We start from the raw sequence: 17986 nt of genomic DNA, 5'->3' as shown, positions 1-17986 counted from the left end.
CGTCAGAAATACTGACGTATCTGTAACTCCTTGCGACATGATGCGTCATACTGTAAATATGACGCATCCATCATGTCGCAAGAAGGGCGCACTGAGAAGTGACGCATCGCTGCTTTCACGCAGCGATGCGTCACTTCTCATAAATGAGGCCCTCTGTTTCCACGCCTGCAACCTTGCCTGGTCGCTTCTCATGCACTAGCCATCAGTGTCACTCTTTCGGCAGATTGACAGTTCATAAGCTGGATCAAATATTCTGATTGAAAACCGTCTTCTTGCTCAGTCTTGTGGAACCTGCAGTTTTGTGAAGAGTTTTCCCAATTTTCCCTCGTGTAAAGCATTGCAGTAATCAAAACGAGTGCAAATGACGCTTTGCCTCTGAACATGTGAATCGCTTTTCAGATAGGAAGTGGAACATCTCGCAAAGATATTTTAGGATGAAACTTCCAGAAAAATCCCAGTCTTGGCTCGAGCATCAAAATCAAGGCTTTGAGAATAGTTCCTAGGCCACCTACAGTTTTGGCACCGTATGATGTGGAATCAGAGCGCGGGTGCGGCTTTGCTTCGACAGAGTAAGTGCTCTGGTGATTCTGTCTGATCTGTAGTAAAACACATTCTTCGCGCAGTCTGACTATGCACAGCCATCTTGAAACGGTAAAGGTGCTCATTTAGTGCAGTGCAGAAAACTGTGGAAGTAACGCTGGATTGTCTTTGCTGTGAGTTTGGTTCTCTTCATTTTTCAATAAGTACAAATGTGTTTGTTGCTGTGAGCGAAAGCACGAAACAAAACTATGCCTACGCTCTGTTTACCTGTTTGAAAATTAAACTTTCACACTGTTAAGTCCTTTGTCTGTTTCGGGAGCAGCGAGCAGGGAATCCGTGAGTGTCAGGAAAAGGCAGGCTGAATGTGATTGGTTGCTGATTTCGATTATGCAGATTTTTAAATTAGTGCGTCACCGAGGATCTATTGAGAATGCTTTACTGTGAAGAAAGCGTCTGCCCGTGCATCTTTAGATTGTTATTTTTATGGTGTTATACATCTATATGTTTTTGTTGGAGTTGATGATGCCGAACGTTTGCTTACCGTACCTAAGAAGGGTTTCTACTTTTTCTGTGCGTGTGAGCTGCAGTCACATGGGTTAAGACTATACTTTCAGGGATCATTTCTATAGTTCTTAACTGAGGAAATGTGTTCGAAAGTGTCTGGTCTTCGCTAACCACGAGGAAGATTTGTAGTGTTCCCTTCTGAGCGCGAAGCGAGTGAACAGTGTTGCATTTATGCAGCTGCTGTTTGCTATTGATGACCGTTCCTCTCTCCCTTACAGGAGAGCTGGAGGAAGGAAACACAAACTGAGTGGTTAGCCCCTTATTATAGTATAAGAAAGTTCAATGTAGTCGGTTCTGTATTTCGGATCCTTGTTGCTGGCTTTGTTTATTAGTGGGTTTATGCACGTGGGGTGAAAACGTTTCAATTTTCCTGCACTTGGTTTTGGGGCAGGTGTTTAATCGAAAAGTATGTCTTCTCTTTAATTTGGTACATTTGATTTTCAAACGCGCAAGGAGGATTTTTCAAATGGACCCTGGACAGATTTATCAAACCTTTCACGCAATGCAGCTAGACAACTTGCCGGGCTGCCATGCCTGAAAAGGAGAGGGCAGAATACATAGAAAGAGGACAAAACGGGGAGAAATAAAGCTATTTCTCCTCGTGGGGCCTCTGTTGGGAAAGCGTACACTGTTGACGCAGTCCCCGGTTTATTACTCTCAGTAAATCTGGGAATGCGTAGAAAAGCATGGGTGGATGGAAACACCCACTCTCCACCCATTTAACGCATTCTCGGCGCAGAGTAACGCAAAGCAGCGAGTTGCCGCTGCCTTGCGTTTTTCGGGATCATAGGTCTCGCAGACATTTTCCAGGGGGCCAAAAAGTTTGGCCTGTCATGTGACCCAAGGCCGCATTGATGCCAGCAGGGTGGCAGATGTTGTCCATGTATAATAGCAACCCAGGCCGCACAGACGGTGAACATAACAAGTGACTTACCTCCTGGTTCACTATTTCCATTGCAGGGTTGGAGGAAGCATGAATGTTTTTAAATACTTCTCAATGCACTGATATACTGAGGCGAAACGCTTCCGCATGTTGAAGGAATGCACTTTTTAAAAGATTTTTTTTTAGAGACTTTCACATTTCTTTCCCGTTTTTTTGCAAGATGTTTTTAAAAAAGAATGTGTTCCTTAAGTTCAGTGGTGCAGGACACCTTCACTTCTTTTCTTTTACTTTAGTTAATAAGTTAGTTTAATTGTAAATAAATGCTTGGCCATTTAATTTCCATCTTTCGGACTATTAGTGCTCCATCAGGTAAACAGCAGCCCGGTGCTGCTGTACACCAGGGAGCCGCATGTAAAGGTCAGGAGAGCTGCTTGCGGCCCCTGGGCCATACTTTGAGTATCACTGCTCTAGATTTACTAAGCCATGCAAAGCCACTCAAGGTGGCCTTCCGCGTCTTAGTAAATCTTAGTGAAGCCCTGGCGTTGCCTAACGCTGTTTTGCATGTCGCAATGACAACACAAGAGCTTCATAAATCTGGGCCCATTCTGTATGGGCTATCTTTAGAGCTTAGACTTCTGCCAGGCAATTAGTGCTGCACAATGATTTATCGCTGTGCCAAATTGACTGTTGCAAGGGGCTTTCTAATGCTTTTTAGGCTTTTTAGACTAAAACCAAGAGTAACACCATGGTCACAGGTCCAAAAACGTACAAGGCCACAGCGGATCTTAGACTGGTGCGGATGAAGAACGCCTTCTTGGGCATTTGCTACGTTTTTGTGCTGGCACTGCCGTGGCAGAAATTTGCGTAACCGTAAAGGCTTGCGTCTGTTTACTTACCGTCACAAAAGCCCTTCTTGGCATCGCAAAACAGTGCATCTCCCCACGAGCGCTAGCACACCCGTTAGTGTATCAAGGGCTTGGTGTCTTAGACTATTGGAATTTTGCAAGATTTATTTGAGAGGGTGAAGTTGCAGCGATCAAATAATGGTGGGAATGAGCCACCTGCTCTAACGTTCTAGCGAATGTCATTATTGTGGCGTTCCCCTGTTTAATTTAGAGAATTGCTACATCATTGACCGGAAAGTTGAGATATCATTATAGCCGTTCTGCCTCGTCTATCACATTGGTTAAATTCTCTGTTCCCCTCGCTTTTGTCAATATCTCGACCAAGAGATCATTTAATGATAATTGTAGCCCCCCGTAATGTTGTCATATGGAATATTAGAACGCTGGGAACTTGAGAGCTATATAGAGATAATGGGAATGTCAGCTACTGGTAAACTGTATTTTTTTTTTTTTAAACCCTGCGCTTTGAAAGTTCTAAAGCTGTGATGCGTAGAACCGCAGATGACACCCTTTTGGATTGCCAACATGCCCTAAAGCCAGGGAAACAATGTGGCTGGGTTGGCGGTATAACATGAATTGGTGAAGTTGGTGGTCTGACGGCAGGCCGGGTGAGTGCCTCCAATCTTCACCTCATCTTGTCTTTGTAAAGGTTGGGCGTAGCCCGACGTCCCTCCCAGCCATGGATCGCATTATTAATCAAAAACGAAAAAATGACCCTAAATTGTGGTAGCCTTCTAGCCTGCCGCAAGAGGCCATGTGGACCGTTTCTGGTCCCCTTCCTTCATTTTTGCTCTTGCCTTCAAATTTAACCTAGCATGGCGAAGCAAGGCTTTAGTTAGTGGCTTAGACCACAGCGGCAGGTTTTAAGACTATATCTTATCTGCTGAGAGCTTGGCCAGGTGGCGGTAAAAAATGCTGCTGTGATGTCCTCCTGTGCCATTGGGACAGATTAGCATAGCGTTATAAAAAGTTTCGTCTTGATATGTAATGAAAGAAGAAGTTGGAAATAGTGTTTGTAGGTGTCACAAAGTTGTTGCAGAAAATTCCTGATCTGAACAGGAAGGGAACGGACAGAGTTGCGTTTGTGGAACAGCTAGCTGCTATAAATAAATGTTCCTTTCTTCATTTGAGGAAGGGCTGGAAGACGGAAACAAACACTGAAATGTTCCGTTCCTATTCTGATGAATATTAGGATCAAAACTGTCCCGACAAGTATTGATTCCCCAGTGAGCGAAATCCTCTGTACAAGAAACATAAACCGTATTTTGGATACTTCCGTAGTGCAGAGTTGCCTAAAGGTTGTAGGGCCTAGAAAAGCTGCATACGTTGAAACCGGGTGGTAAGACGAGGTGTTGTTCATGTCAACGCTTTCTTGGATCGCCAGGCATTCAGAGTTCATCTCAAAGTGATCATTTCCGTTAAATTCCGTTGCGACTGGATACCCCGCGGGGTCATTAGCGCGCTCTGTAAACACTGATTGATAGGTCTTGCGGGAGGTCTTTCACGACGTGTGACCCCTGGTCGAATGCCATCGTCTTGTTAGACTCTTAGATGTGAACTGGGGAAGAGTACCTTTGTTCGGGAGACTGAAGACATTTCATTGCCATACATATGGTCTGTGGTGCAACTTTTTAAAATGTAAAGGTCGTTGGTTGCTACACCTTCCGCGGCTCATTTATGAGTCCTTGTGTCACTTTTGCGCTGCCGGTGCGTCACTTTTTGTGACGCACCAGCGGCGTAAAAATAGGACCTTGTTGCACCATATTTACAAAGTGACGCATCTAGGTAGATGCGTCACTTTGTAAACCCCTGCGCTATATTATACCTGCGTCAGGTATAATGTAAGCAGGGTGGGCGGTCCCACGTAAGTAAGCATTGTAGAAGTGACGCAGTGAAATCTATGAGATTTCACTGCGCCACTTCTAGGGTGCAAATGCGTCAATATTACGGCTGCCTCACAGCAGGCGTAAGACTGACGCAGGCCCTTTCACATGGGGCTTGCCCCATGTGAAAGGACACATTGCTGGAGTTGCGTCACTTTTGTGACACACTCCAGCAATGCGTCACTTTTGCGCCTACAGATACGTCAGAAATACTGACGTATCTGTAACTCCTTGCGACATGATGCGTCATACTGTAAATATGACGCATCCATCATGTCGCAAGAAGGGCGCACTGAGAAGTGACGCATCGCTGCTTTCACGCAGCGATGCGTCACTTCTCATAAATGAGGCCCTCTGTTTCCACGCCTGCAACCTTGCCTGGTCGCTTCTCATGCACTAGCCATCAGTGTCACTCTTTCGGCAGATTGACAGTTCATAAGCTGGATCAAATATTCTGATTGAAAACCGTCTTCTTGCTCAGTCTTGTGGAACCTGCAGTTTTGTAAAGAGTTTTCCCAATTTTCCCTCGTGTAAAGCATTGCAGTAATCAAAACGAGTGCAAATGACGCTTTGCCTCTGAACATGTGAATCGCTTTTCAGATAGGAAGTGGAACATCTCGCAAAGATATTTTAGGATGAAACTTCCAGAAAAATCCCAGTCTTGGCTCGAGCATCAAAATCAAGGCTTTGAGAATAGTTCCTAGGCCACCTTCAGTTTTGGCACCGTATGATGTGGAATCAGAGCGCGGGTGCGGCTTTGCTTCGACAGAGTAAGTGCTCTGGTGATTCTGTCTGATCTGTAGTAAAACACATTCTTCGCGCAGTCTGACTATGCACAGCCATCTTGAAACGGTAAAGGTGCTCATTTAGTGCAGTGCAGAAAACTGTGGAAGTAACGCTGGATTGTCTTTGCTGTGAGTTTGGTTCTCTTCATTTTTCAATAAGTACAAATGTGTTTGTTGCTGTGAGCGAAAGCACGAAACAAAACTATGCCTACGCTCTGTTTACCTGTTTGAAAATTAAACTTTCACACTGTAAGTCCTCTGTCTGTTTCGGGAGCAGCGAGCAGGGAATCCGTGTGTGTCAGGAAAAGGCAGGCTGAATGTGATTGGTTGCTGATTTCGATTATGCAGATTTTTAAATTAGTGCGTCACCGAGGATCTATTGAGAATGCTTTACTGTGAAGAAAGCGTCTGCCCGTGCATCTTTAGATTGTTATTTTTATGGTGTTATACATCTATATGTTTTTGTTGGAGTTGATGATGCCGAACGTTTGCTTACCGTACCTAAGAAGGGTTTCTACTTTTTCTGTGCGTGTGAGCTGCAGTCACATGGGTTAAGACTATACTTTCAGGGATCATTTCTATAGTTCTTAACTGAGGAAATGTGTTCGAAAGTGTCTGGTCTTCGCTAACCACGAGGAAGATTTGTAGTGTTCCCTTCTGAGCGCGAAGCGAGTGAACAGTGTTGCATTTATGCAGCTGCTGTTTGCTATTGATGACCGTTCCTCTCTCCCTTACAGGAGAGCTGGAGGAAGGAAACACAAACTGAGTGGTTAGCCCCTTATTATAGTATAAGAAAGTTCAATGTAGTCGGTTCTGTATTTCGGATCCTTGTTGCTGGCTTTGTTTATTAGTGGGTTTATGCACGTGGGGTGAAAACGTTTCAATTTTCCTGCACTTGGTTTTGGGGCAGGTGTTTAATCGAAAAGTATGTCTTCTCTTTAATTTGGTACATTTGATTTTCAAACGCGCAAGGAGGATTTTTCAAATGGACCCTGGACAGATTTATCAAACCTTTCACGCAATGCAGCTAGACAACTTGCCGGGCTGCCATGCCTGAAAAGGAGAGGGCAGAATACATAGAAAGAGGACAAAACGGGGAGAAATAAAGCTATTTCTCCTCGTGGCGCCTCTGTTGGGAAAGCGTACACTGTTGACGCAGTCCCCGGTTTATTACTCTCAGTAAATCTGGGAATGCGTAGAAAAGCATGGGTGGATGGAAACACCCACTCTCCACCCATTTAACGCATTCTCGGCGCAGAGTAACGCAAAGCAGCGAGTTGCCGCTGCCTTGCGTTTTTCGGGATCATAGGTCTCGCAGACATTTTCCAGGGGGCCAAAAAGTTTGGCCTGTCATGTGACCCAAGGCCGCATTGATGCCAGCAGGGTGGCAGATGTTGTCCATGTATAATAGCAACCCAGGCCGCACAGACGGTGAACATAAGAAGTGACTTACCTCCTGGTTCACTATTTCCATTGCAGGGTTGGAGGAAGCATGAATGTTTTTAAATACTTCTCAATGCACTGATATACTGAGGCGAAACGCTTCCGCATGTTGAAGGAATGCACTTTTTAAAAGATTTTTTTTTAGAGACTTTCACATTTCTTTCCCGTTTTTTTGCAAGATGTTTTTAAAAAAGAATGTGTTCCTTAAGTTCAGTGGTGCAGGACACCTTCACTTCTTTTCTTTTACTTTAGTTAATAAGTTAGTTTAATTGTAAATAAATGCTTGGCCCTTTAATTTCCATCTTTCGGACTATTAGTGCTCCATCAGGTAAACAGCAGCCCGGTGCTGCTGTACACCAGGGAGCCGCATGTAAAGGTCAGGAGAGCTGCTTGCGGCCCCTGGGCCATACTTTGAGTATCACTGCTCTAGATTTACTAAGGCATGCAAAGCCACTCAAGGTGGCCTTCCGCGTCTTAGTAAATCTTAGTGAAGCCCTGGCGTTGCCTAACGCTGTTTTGCATGTCGCAATGACAACACAAGAGCTTCATAAATCTGGGCCCATTCTGTATGGGCTATCTTTAGAGCTTAGACTTCTGCCAGGCAATTAGTGCTGCACAATGATTTATCGCTGTGCCAAATTGACTGTTGCAAGGGGCTTTCTAATGCTTTTTAGGCTTTTTAGACTAAAACCAAGAGTAACACCATGGTCACAGGTCCAAAAACGTACAAGGCCACAGCGGATCTTAGACTGGTGCGGATGAAGAACGCCTTCTTGGGCATTTGCTACGTTTTTGTGCTGGCACTGCCGTGGCAGAAATTTGCGTAACCGTAAAGGCTTGCGTCTGTTTACTTACCGTCACAAAAGCCCTTCTTGGCATCGCAAAACAGTGCATCTCCCCACGAGCGCTAGCACACCCGTTAGTGTATCAAGGGCTTGGTGTCTTAGACTATTGAAATTTTGCAAGATTTATTTGAGAGGGTGAAGTTGCAGCGATCAAATAATGGTGGGAATGAGCCACCTGCTCTAACGTTCTAGCGAATGTCATTATTGTGGCGTTCCCCTGTTTAATTTAGAGAATTGCTACATCATTGACCGGAAAGTTGAGATATCATTATAGCCGTTCTGCCTCGTCTATCACATTGGTTAAATTCTCTGTTCCCCTCGCTTTTGTCAATATCTCGACCAAGAGATCATTTAATGATAATTGTAGCCCCCCGTAATGTTGTCATATGGAATATTAGAACGCTGGGAACTTGAGAGCTATATGGAGATAATGGGAATGTCAGCTACTGGTAAACTGTATTTTTTTTTTTTTAAACCCTGCACTTTGAAAGTTCTAAAGCTGTGATGCGTAGAACCGCAGATGACACCCTTTTGGATTGCCAACATGCCCTAAAGCCAGGGAAACAATGTGGCTGGGTTGGCGGTATAACATGAATTGGTGAAGTTGGTGGTCTGACGGCAGGCCGGGTGAGTGCCTCCAATCTTCACCTCATCTTGTCTTTGTAAAGGTTGGGCGTAGCCCGACGTCCCTCCCAGCCATGGATCGCATTATTAATCAAAAACGAAAAAATGACCCTAAATTGTGGTAGCCTTCTAGCCTGCCGCAAGAGGCCATGTGGACCGTTTCTGGTCCCCTTCCTTCATTTTTGCTCTTGCCTTCAAATTTAACCTAGCATGGCGAAGCAAGGCTTTAGTTAGTGGCTTAGACCACAGCGGCAGGTTTTAAGACTATATCTTATCTGCTGAGAGCTTGGCCAGGTGGCGGTACAAAATGCTGCTGTGATGTCCTCCTGTGCCATTGGGACAGATTAGCATAGCGTTATAAAAAGTTTCGTCTTGATATGTAATGAAAGAAGAAGTTGGAAATAGTGTTTGTAGGTGTCACAAAGTTGTTGCAGAAAATTCCTGATCTGAACAGGAAGGGAACAGACAGAGTTGCGTTTGTGGAACAGCTAGCTGCTATAAATAAATGTTCCTTTCTTCATTTGAGGAAGGGCTGGAAGACGGAAACAAACACTGAAATGTTCCGTTCCTATTCTGATGAATATTAGGATCAAAACTGTCCCGACAAGTATTGATTCCCCAGTGAGCGAAATCCTCTGTACAAGAAACATAAACCGTATTTTGGATACTTCCGTAGTGCAGAGTTGCCTAAAGGTTGTAGGGCCTGGAAAAGCTGCATACGTTGAAACCGGGTGGTAAGACGAGGTGTTGTTCATGTCAACGCTTTCTTGGATCGCCAGGCATTCAGAGTTCATCTCAAAGTGATCATTTCCGTTATATTCCGTTGCGACTGGATACCCCGCGGGGTCATTAGCGCGCTCTGTAAACACTGATTGATAGGTCTTGCGGGAGGTCTTTCACGACGTGTGACCCCTGGTCGAATGCCATCGTCTTGTTAGACTCTTAGATGTGAACTGGGGAAGAGTACCTTTGTTCGGGAGACTGAAGACATTTCATTGCCATACATATGGTCTGTGGTGCAACTTTTTAAAATGTAAAGGTCGTTGGTTGCTACACCTTCCGCGGCTCATTTATGAGTCCTTGCGTCACTTTTGCGCTGCCGGTGCGTCACTTTTTGTGACGCACCAGCGGCGTAAAAATAGGACCTTGTTGCACCATATTTACAAAGTGACGCATCTAGGTAGATGCGTCACTTTGTAAACCCCTGCGCTATATTATACCTGCGTCAGGTATAATGTAAGCAGGGTGGGCGGTCCCACGTAAGTAAGCATTGTAGAAGTGACGCAGTGAAATCTATGAGATTTCACTGCGCCACTTCTAGGGTGCAAATGCGTCAATATTACGCCTGCCTCACAGCAGGCGTAAGACTGACGCAGGCCCTTTCACATGGGGCTTGCCCCATGTGAAAGGACACATTGCTGGAGTTGCGTCACTTTTGTGACACACTCCAGCAATGCGTCACTTTTGCGCCTACAGATACGTCAGAAATACTGACGTATCTGTAACTCCTTGCGACATGATGCGTCATACTGTAAATATGACGCATCCATCACTTCTCAAGAAGGGCGCACTGAGAAGTGACGCATCGCTGCTTTCACGCAGCGATGCGTCACTTCTCATAAATGAGGCCCTCTGTTTCCACGCCTGCAACCTTGCCTGGTCGCTTCTCATGCACTAGCCATCAGTGTCACTCTTTCGGCAGATTGACAGTTCATAAGCTGGATCAAATATTCTGATTGAAAACCGTCTTCTTGCTCAGTCTTGTGGAACCTGCAGTTTTGTGAAGAGTTTTCCCAATTTTCCCTCGTGTAAAGCATTGCAGTAATCAAAACGAGTGCAAATGACGCTTTGCCTCTGAACATGTGAATCGCTTTTCAGATAGGAAGTGGAACATCTCGCAAAGATATTTTAGGATGAAACTTCCAGAAAAATCCCAGTCTTGGCTCGAGCATCAAAATCAAGGCTTTGAGAATAGTTCCTAGGCCACCTACAGTTTTGGCACCGTATGATGTGGAATCAGAGCGCGGGTGCGGCTTTGCTTCGACAGAGTAAGTGCTCTGGTGATTCTGTCTGATCTGTAGTAAAACACATTCTTCGCGCAGTCTGACTATGCACAGCCATCTTGAAACGGTAAAGGTGCTCATTTAGTGCAGTGCAGAAAACTGTGGAAGTAACGCTGGATTGTCTTTGCTGTGAGTTTGGTTCTCTTCATTTTTCAATAAGTACAAATGTGTTTGTTGCTGTGAGCGAAAGCACGAAACAAAACTATGCCTACGCTCTGTTTACCTGTTTGAAAATTAAACTTTCACACTGTAAGTCCTCTGTCTGTTTCGGGAGCAGCGAGCAGGGAATCCGTGTGTGTCAGGAAAAGGCAGGCTGAATGTGATTGGTTGCTGATTTCGATTATGCAGATTTTTAAATTAGTGCGTCACCGAGGATCTATTGAGAATGCTTTACTGTGAAGAAAGCGTCTGCCCGTGCATCTTTAGATTGTTATTTTTATGGTGTTATACATCTATATGTTTTTGTTGGAGTTGATGATGCCGAACGTTTGCATACCGTACCTAAGAAGGGTTTCTACTTTTTCTGTGCGTGTGAGCTGCAGTCACATGGGTTAAGACTATACTTTCAGGGATCATTTCTATAGTTCTTAACTGAGGAAATGTGTTCGAAAGTGTCTGGTCTTCGCTAACCACGAGGAAGATTTGTAGTGTTCCCTTCTGAGCGCGAAGCGAGTGAACAGTGTTGCATTTATGCAGCTGCTGTTTGCTATTGATGACTGTTCCTCTCTCCCTTACAGGAGAGCTGGAGGAAGGAAACACAAACTGAGTGGTTAGCCCCTTATTATAGTATAAGAAAGTTCAATGTAGTCGGTTCTGTATTTCGGATCCTTGTTGCTGGCTTTGTTTATTAGTGGGTTTATGCACGTGGGGTGAAAACGTTTCAATTTTTCTGCACTTGGTTTTGGGGCAGGTGTTTAATCGAAAAGTATGTCTTCTCTTTAATTTGGTACATTTGATTTTCAAACGCGCAAGGAGGATTTTTCAAATGGACCCTGGACAGATTTATCAAACCTTTCACGCAATGCAGCTAGACAACTTGCCGGGCTGCCATGCCTGAAAAGGAGAGGGCAGAATACATAGAAAGAGGACAAAACGGGGAGAAATAAAGCTATTTCTCCTCGTGGCGCCTCTGTTGGGAAAGCGTACACTGTTGACGCAGTCCCCGGTTTATTACTCTCAGTAAATCTGGGAATGCGTAGAAAAGCATGGGTGGATGGAAACACCCACTCTCCACCCATTTAACGCATTCTCGGCGCAGAGTAACGCAAAGCAGCGAGTTGCCGCTGCCTTGCGTTTTTCGGGATCATAGGTCTCGCAGACATTTTCCAGGGGGCCAAAAAGTTTGGCCTGTCATGTGACCCAAGGCCGCATTGATGCCAGCAGGGTGGCAGATGTTGTCCATGTATAATAGCAACCCAGGCCGCACAGACGGTGAACATAACAAGTGACTTACCTCCTGGTTCACTATTTCCATTGCAGGGTTGGAGGAAGCATGAATGTTTTTAAATACTTCTCAATGCACTGATATACTGAGGCGAAACGCTTCCGCATGTTGAAGGAATGCACTGTTTAAAAGATTTTTTTTTAGAGACTTTCACATTTCTTTCCCGTTTTTTTGCAAGATGTTTTTAAAAAAGAATGTGTTCCTTAAGTTCAGTGGTGCAGGACACCTTCACTTCTTTTCTTTTACTTTAGTTATTAAGTTAGTTTAATTGTAAATAAATGCTTGGCCCTTTAATTTCCATCTTTCGGACTATTAGTGCTCCATCAGGTAAACAGCAGCCCGGTGCTGCTGTACACCAGGGAGCCGCATGTAAAGGTCAGGAGAGCTGCTTGCGGCCCCTGGGCCATACTTTGAGTATCACTGCTCTAGATTTACTAAGCCATGCAAAGCCACTCAAGGTGGCCTTCCGCGTCTTAGTAAATCTTAGTGAAGCCCTGGCGTTGCCTAACGCTGTTTTGCATGTCGCAATGACAACACAAGAGCTTCATAAATCTGGGCCCATTCTGTATGGGCTATCTTTAGAGCTTAGACTTCTGCCAGGCAATTAGTGCTGCACAATGATTTATCGCTGTGCCAAATTGACTGTTGCAAGGGGCTTTCTAATGCTTTTTAGGCTTTTTAGACTAAAACCAAGAGTAACACCATGGTCACAGGTCCAAAAACGTACAAGGCCACAGCGGATCTTAGACTGGTGCGGATGAAGAACGCCTTCTTGGGCATTTGCTACGTTTTTGTGCTGGCACTGCCGTGGCAGAAATTTGCGTAACCGTAAAGGCTTGCGTCTGTTTACTTACCGTCACAAAAGCCCTTCTTGGCATCGCAAAACAGTGCATCTCCCCACGAGCGCTAGCACACCCGTTAGTGTATCAAGGGCTTGGTGTCTTAGACTATTGGAATTTTGCAAGATTTATTTGAGAGGGTGAAGTTGCAGCGATCAAATAATGGTGGGAATGAGCCACCTGCTCTAACGTTCTAGCGAATGTCATTATTGTGGCGTTCCCCTGTTTAATTTAGAGAATTGCTACATCATTGACCGGAAAGTTGAGATATCATTATAGCCGTTCTGCCTCGTCTATCACATTGGTTAAATTCTCTGTTCCCCTCGCTTTTGTCAATATCTCGACCAAGAGATCATTTAATGATAATTGTAGCCCCCCGTAATGTTGTCATATGGAATATTAGAACGCTGGGAACTTGAGAGCTATATAGAGATAATGGGAATGTCAGCTACTGGTAAACTGTATTTTTTTTTTTTTAAACCCTGCGCTTTGAAAGTTCTAAAGCTGTGATGCGTAGAACCGCAGATGACACCCTTTTGGATTGCCAACATGCCCTAAAGCCAGGGAAACAATGTGGCTGGGTTGGCGGTATAACATGAATTGGTGAAGTTGGTGGTCTGACGGCAGGCCGGGTGAGTGCCTCCAATCTTCACCTCATCTTGTCTTTGTAAAGGTTGGGCGTAGCCCGACGTCCCTCCCAGCCATGGATCGCATTATTAATCAAAAACGAAAAAATGACCCTAAATTGTGGTAGCCTTCTAGCCTGCCGCAAGAGGCCATGTGGACCGTTTCTGGTCCCCTTCCTTCATTTTTGCTCTTGCCTTCAAATTTAACCTAGCATGGCGAAGCAAGGCTTTAGTTAGTGGCTTAGACCACAGCGGCAGGTTTTAAGACTATATCTTATCTGCTGAGAGCTTGGCCAGGTGGCGGTAAAAAATGCTGCTGTGATGTCCTCCTGTGCCATTGGGACAGATTAGCATAGCGTTATAAAAAGTTTCGTCTTGATATGTAATGAAAGAAGAAGTTGGAAATAGTGTTTGTAGGTGTCACAAAGTTGTTGCAGAAAATTCCTGATCTGAACAGGAAGGGAACGGACAGAGTTGCGTTTGTGGAACAGCTAGCTGCTATAAATAAATGTTCCTTTCTTCATTTGAGGAAGGGCTGGAAGACGGAAACAAACACTGAAATGTTCCGTTCCTATTCTGATGAATATTAGGATCAAAACTGTCCCGACAAGTATTGATTCCCCAGTGAGCGAAATCCTCTGTACAAGAAACATAAACCGTATTTTGGATACTTCCGTAGTGCAGAGTTGCCTAAAGGTTGTAGGGCCTGGAAAAGCTGCATACGTTGAAACCGGGTGGTAAGACGAGGTGTTGTTCATGTCAACGCTTTCTTGGATCGCCAGGCATTCAGAGTTCATCTCAAAGTGATCATTTCCGTTAAATTCCGTTGCGACTGGATACCCCGCGGGGTCATTAGCGCGCTCTGTAAACACTGATTGATAGGTCTTGCGGGAGGTCTTTCACGACGTGTGACCCCTGGTCGAATGCCATCGTCTTGTTAGACTCTTAGATGTGAACTGGGGAAGAGTACCTTTGTTCGGGAGACTGAAGACATTTCATTGCCATACATATGGTCTGTGGTGCAACTTTTTAAAATGTAAAGGTCGTTGGTTGCTACACCTTCCGCGGCTCATTTATGAGTCCTTGTGTCACTTTTGCGCTGCCGGTGCGTCACTTTTTGTGACGCACCAGCGGCGTAAAAATAGGACCTTGTTGCACCATATTTACAAAGTGACGCATCTAGGTAGATGCGTCACTTTGTAAACCCCTGCGCTATATTATACCTGCGTCAGGTATAATGTAAGCAGGGTGGGCGGTCCCACGTAAGTAAGCATTGTAGAAGTGACGCAGTGAAATCTATGAGATTTCACTGCGCCACTTCTAGGGTGCAAATGCGTCAATATTACGCCTGCCTCACAGCAGGCGTAAGACTGACGCAGGCCCTTTCACATGGGGCTTGCCCCATGTGAAAGGACACATTGCTGGAGTTGCGTCACTTTTGTGACACACTCCAGCAATGCGTCACTTTTGCGCCTACAGATACGTCAGAAATACTGACGTATCTGTAACTCCTTGCGACATGATGCGTCATACTGTAAATATGACGCATCCATCATGTCGCAAGAAGGGCGCACTGAGAAGTGACGCATCGCTGCTTTCACGCAGCGATGCGTCACTTCTCATAAATGAGGCCCTCTGTTTCCACGCCTGCAACCTTGCCTGGTCGCTTCTCATGCACTAGCCATCAGTGTCACTCTTTCGGCAGATTGACAGTTCATAAGCTGGATCAAATATTCTGATTGAAAACCGTCTTCTTGCTCAGTCTTGTGGAACCTGCAGTTTTGTAAAGAGTTTTCCCAATTTTCCCTCGTGTAAAGCATTGCAGTAATCAAAACGAGTGCAAATGACGCTTTGCCTCTGAACATGTGAATCGCTTTTCAGATAGGAAGTGGAACATCTCGCAAAGATATTTTAGGATGAAACTTCCAGAAAAATCCCAGTCTTGGCTCGAGCATCAAAATCAAGGCTTTGAGAATAGTTCCTAGGCCACCTTCAGTTTTGGCACCGTATGATGTGGAATCAGAGCGCGGGTGCGGCTTTGCTTCGACAGAGTAAGTGCTCTGGTGATTCTGTCTGATCTGTAGTAAAACACATTCTTCGCGCAGTCTGACTATGCACAGCCATCTTGAAACGGTAAAGGTGCTCATTTAGTGCAGTGCAGAAAACTGTGGAAGTAACGCTGGATTGTCTTTGCTGTGAGTTTGGTTCTCTTCATTTTTCAATAAGTACAAATGTGTTTGTTGCTGTGAGCGAAAGCACGAAACAAAACTATGCCTACGCTCTGTTTACCTGTTTGAAAATTAAACTTTCACACTGTAAGTCCTCTGTCTGTTTCGGGAGCAGCGAGCAGGGAATCCGTGTGTGTCAGGAAAAGGCAGGCTGAATGTGATTGGTTGCTGATTTCGATTATGCAGATTTTTAAATTAGTGCGTCACCGAGGATCTATTGAGAATGCTTTACTGTGAAGAAAGCGTCTGCCCGTGCATCTTTAGATTGTTATTTTTATGGTGTTATACATCTATATGTTTTTGTTGGAGTTGATGATGCCGAACGTTTGCTTACCGTACCTAAGAAGGGTTTCTACTTTTTCTGTGCGTGTGAGCTGCAGTCACATGGGTTAAGACTATACTTTCAGGGATCATTTCTATAGTTCTTAACTGAGGAAATGTGTTCGAAAGTGTCTGGTCTTCGCTAACCACGAGGAAGATTTGTAGTGTTCCCTTCTGAGCGCGAAGCGAGTGAACAGTGTTGCATTTATGCAGCTGCTGTTTGCTATTGATGACCGTTCCTCTCTTCCTTATAGGAGAGCTGGAGGAAGGAAACACAAACTGAGTGGTTAGCCCCTTATTATAGTATAAGAAAGTTCAATGTAGTCGGTTCTGTATTTCGGATCCTTGTTGCTGGCTTTGTTTATTAGTGGGTTTATGCACGTGGGGTGAAAACGTTTCAATTTTCCTGCACTTGGTTTTGGGGCAGGTGTTTAATCGAAAAGTATGTCTTCTCTTTAATTTGGTACATTTGATTTTCAAACGCGCAAGGAGGATTTTTCAAATGGACCCTGGACAGATTTATCAAACCTTTCACGCAATGCAGCTAGACAACTTGCCGGGCTGCCATGCCTGAAAAGGAGAGGGCAGAATACATAGAAAGAGGACAAAACGGGGAGAAATAAAGCTATTTCTCCTCGTGGCGCCTCTGTTGGGAAAGCGTACACTGTTGACGCAGTCCCCGGTTTATTACTCTCAGTAAATCTGGGAATGCGTAGAAAAGCATGGGTGGATGGAAACACCCACTCTCCACCCATTTAACGCATTCTCGGCGCAGAGTAACGCAAAGCAGCGAGTTGCCGCTGCCTTGCGTTTTTCGGGATCATAGGTCTCGCAGACATTTTCCAGGGGGCCAAAAAGTTTGGCCTGTCATGTGACCCAAGGCCGCATTGATGCCAGCAGGGTGGCAGATGTTGTCCATGTATAATAGCAACCCAGGCCGCACAGACGGTGAACATAAGAAGTGACTTACCTCCTGGTTCACTATTTCCATTGCAGGGTTGGAGGAAGCATGAATGTTTTTAAATACTTCTCAATGCACTGATATACTGAGGCGAAACGCTTCCGCATGTTGAAGGAATGCACTTTTTAAAAGATTTTTTTTTAGAGACTTTCACATTTCTTTCCCGTTTTTTTGCAAGATGTTTTTAAAAAAGAATGTGTTCCTTAAGTTCAGTGGTGCAGGACACCTTCACTTCTTTTCTTTTACTTTAGTTAATAAGTTAGTTTAATTGTAAATAAATGCTTGGCCCTTTAATTTCCATCTTTCGGACTATTAGTGCTCCATCAGGTAAACAGCAGCCCGGTGCTGCTGTACACCAGGGAGCCGCATGTAAAGGTCAGGAGAGCTGCTTGCGGCCCCTGGGCCATACTTTGAGTATCACTGCTCTAGATTTACTAAGGCATGCAAAGCCACTCAAGGTGGCCTTCCGCGTCTTAGTAAATCTTAGTGAAGCCCTGGCGTTGCCTAACGCTGTTTTGCATGTCGCAATGACAACACAAGAGCTTCATAAATCTGGGCCCATTCTGTATGGGCTATCTTTAGAGCTTAGACTTCTGCCAGGCAATTAGTGCTGCACAATGATTTATCGCTGTGCCAAATTGACTGTTGCAAGGGGCTTTCTAATGCTTTTTAGGCTTTTTAGACTAAAACCAAGAGTAACACCATGGTCACAGGTCCAAAAACGTACAAGGCCACAGCGGATCTTAGACTGGTGCGGATGAAGAACGCCTTCTTGGGCATTTGCTACGTTTTTGTGCTGGCACTGCCGTGGCAGAAATTTGCGTAACCGTAAAGGCTTGCGTCTGTTTACTTACCGTCACAAAAGCCCTTCTTGGCATCGCAAAACAGTGCATCTCCCCACGAGCGCTAGCACACCCGTTAGTGTATCAAGGGCTTGGTGTCTTAGACTATTGAAATTTTGCAAGATTTATTTGAGAGGGTGAAGTTGCAGCGATCAAATAATGGTGGGAATGAGCCACCTGCTCTAACGTT

At 44.9% G+C, this 17986-nt stretch overlaps 1 long non-coding RNA gene and 4 other non-coding genes across 5 annotated transcripts in view; all 5 read left to right on the top strand.

Moving 5' to 3' along the window:
- The window catches only part of LOC146858744 (uncharacterized), a 350319-nt gene that overhangs the window by 305214 nt on the left and 27119 nt on the right, over window positions 1–17986 (top strand). The window lies entirely within an intron of this gene.
- LOC146858752 (small nucleolar RNA U3) lies at window positions 1139–1356 on the top strand. The gene has a single exon (XR_014980446.1). It is a non-coding gene; the product is annotated as a small nucleolar RNA U3 (small nucleolar RNA).
- Window positions 6114–6331, top strand: LOC146858751 (small nucleolar RNA U3). Its single transcript, XR_014980445.1, has one exon. It is a non-coding gene; the product is annotated as a small nucleolar RNA U3 (small nucleolar RNA).
- On the top strand, window positions 11089–11306 carry LOC146858750 (small nucleolar RNA U3). Its single transcript, XR_014980479.1, has one exon. It is a non-coding gene; the product is annotated as a small nucleolar RNA U3 (small nucleolar RNA).
- LOC146858749 (small nucleolar RNA U3) lies at window positions 16064–16281 on the top strand. The gene has a single exon (XR_014980441.1). It is a non-coding gene; the product is annotated as a small nucleolar RNA U3 (small nucleolar RNA).

The sequence above is a fragment of the Triturus cristatus genome, chromosome 3_2 (genome assembly GCF_964204655.1).
Source record: "Triturus cristatus chromosome 3_2, aTriCri1.1, whole genome shotgun sequence".
Taxonomy (NCBI): Eukaryota; Metazoa; Chordata; class Amphibia; order Caudata; family Salamandridae; genus Triturus; species Triturus cristatus.
Note: the sequence above shows the minus strand (reverse complement) of the source record. Positions and strands in the feature narration are given on the sequence as shown.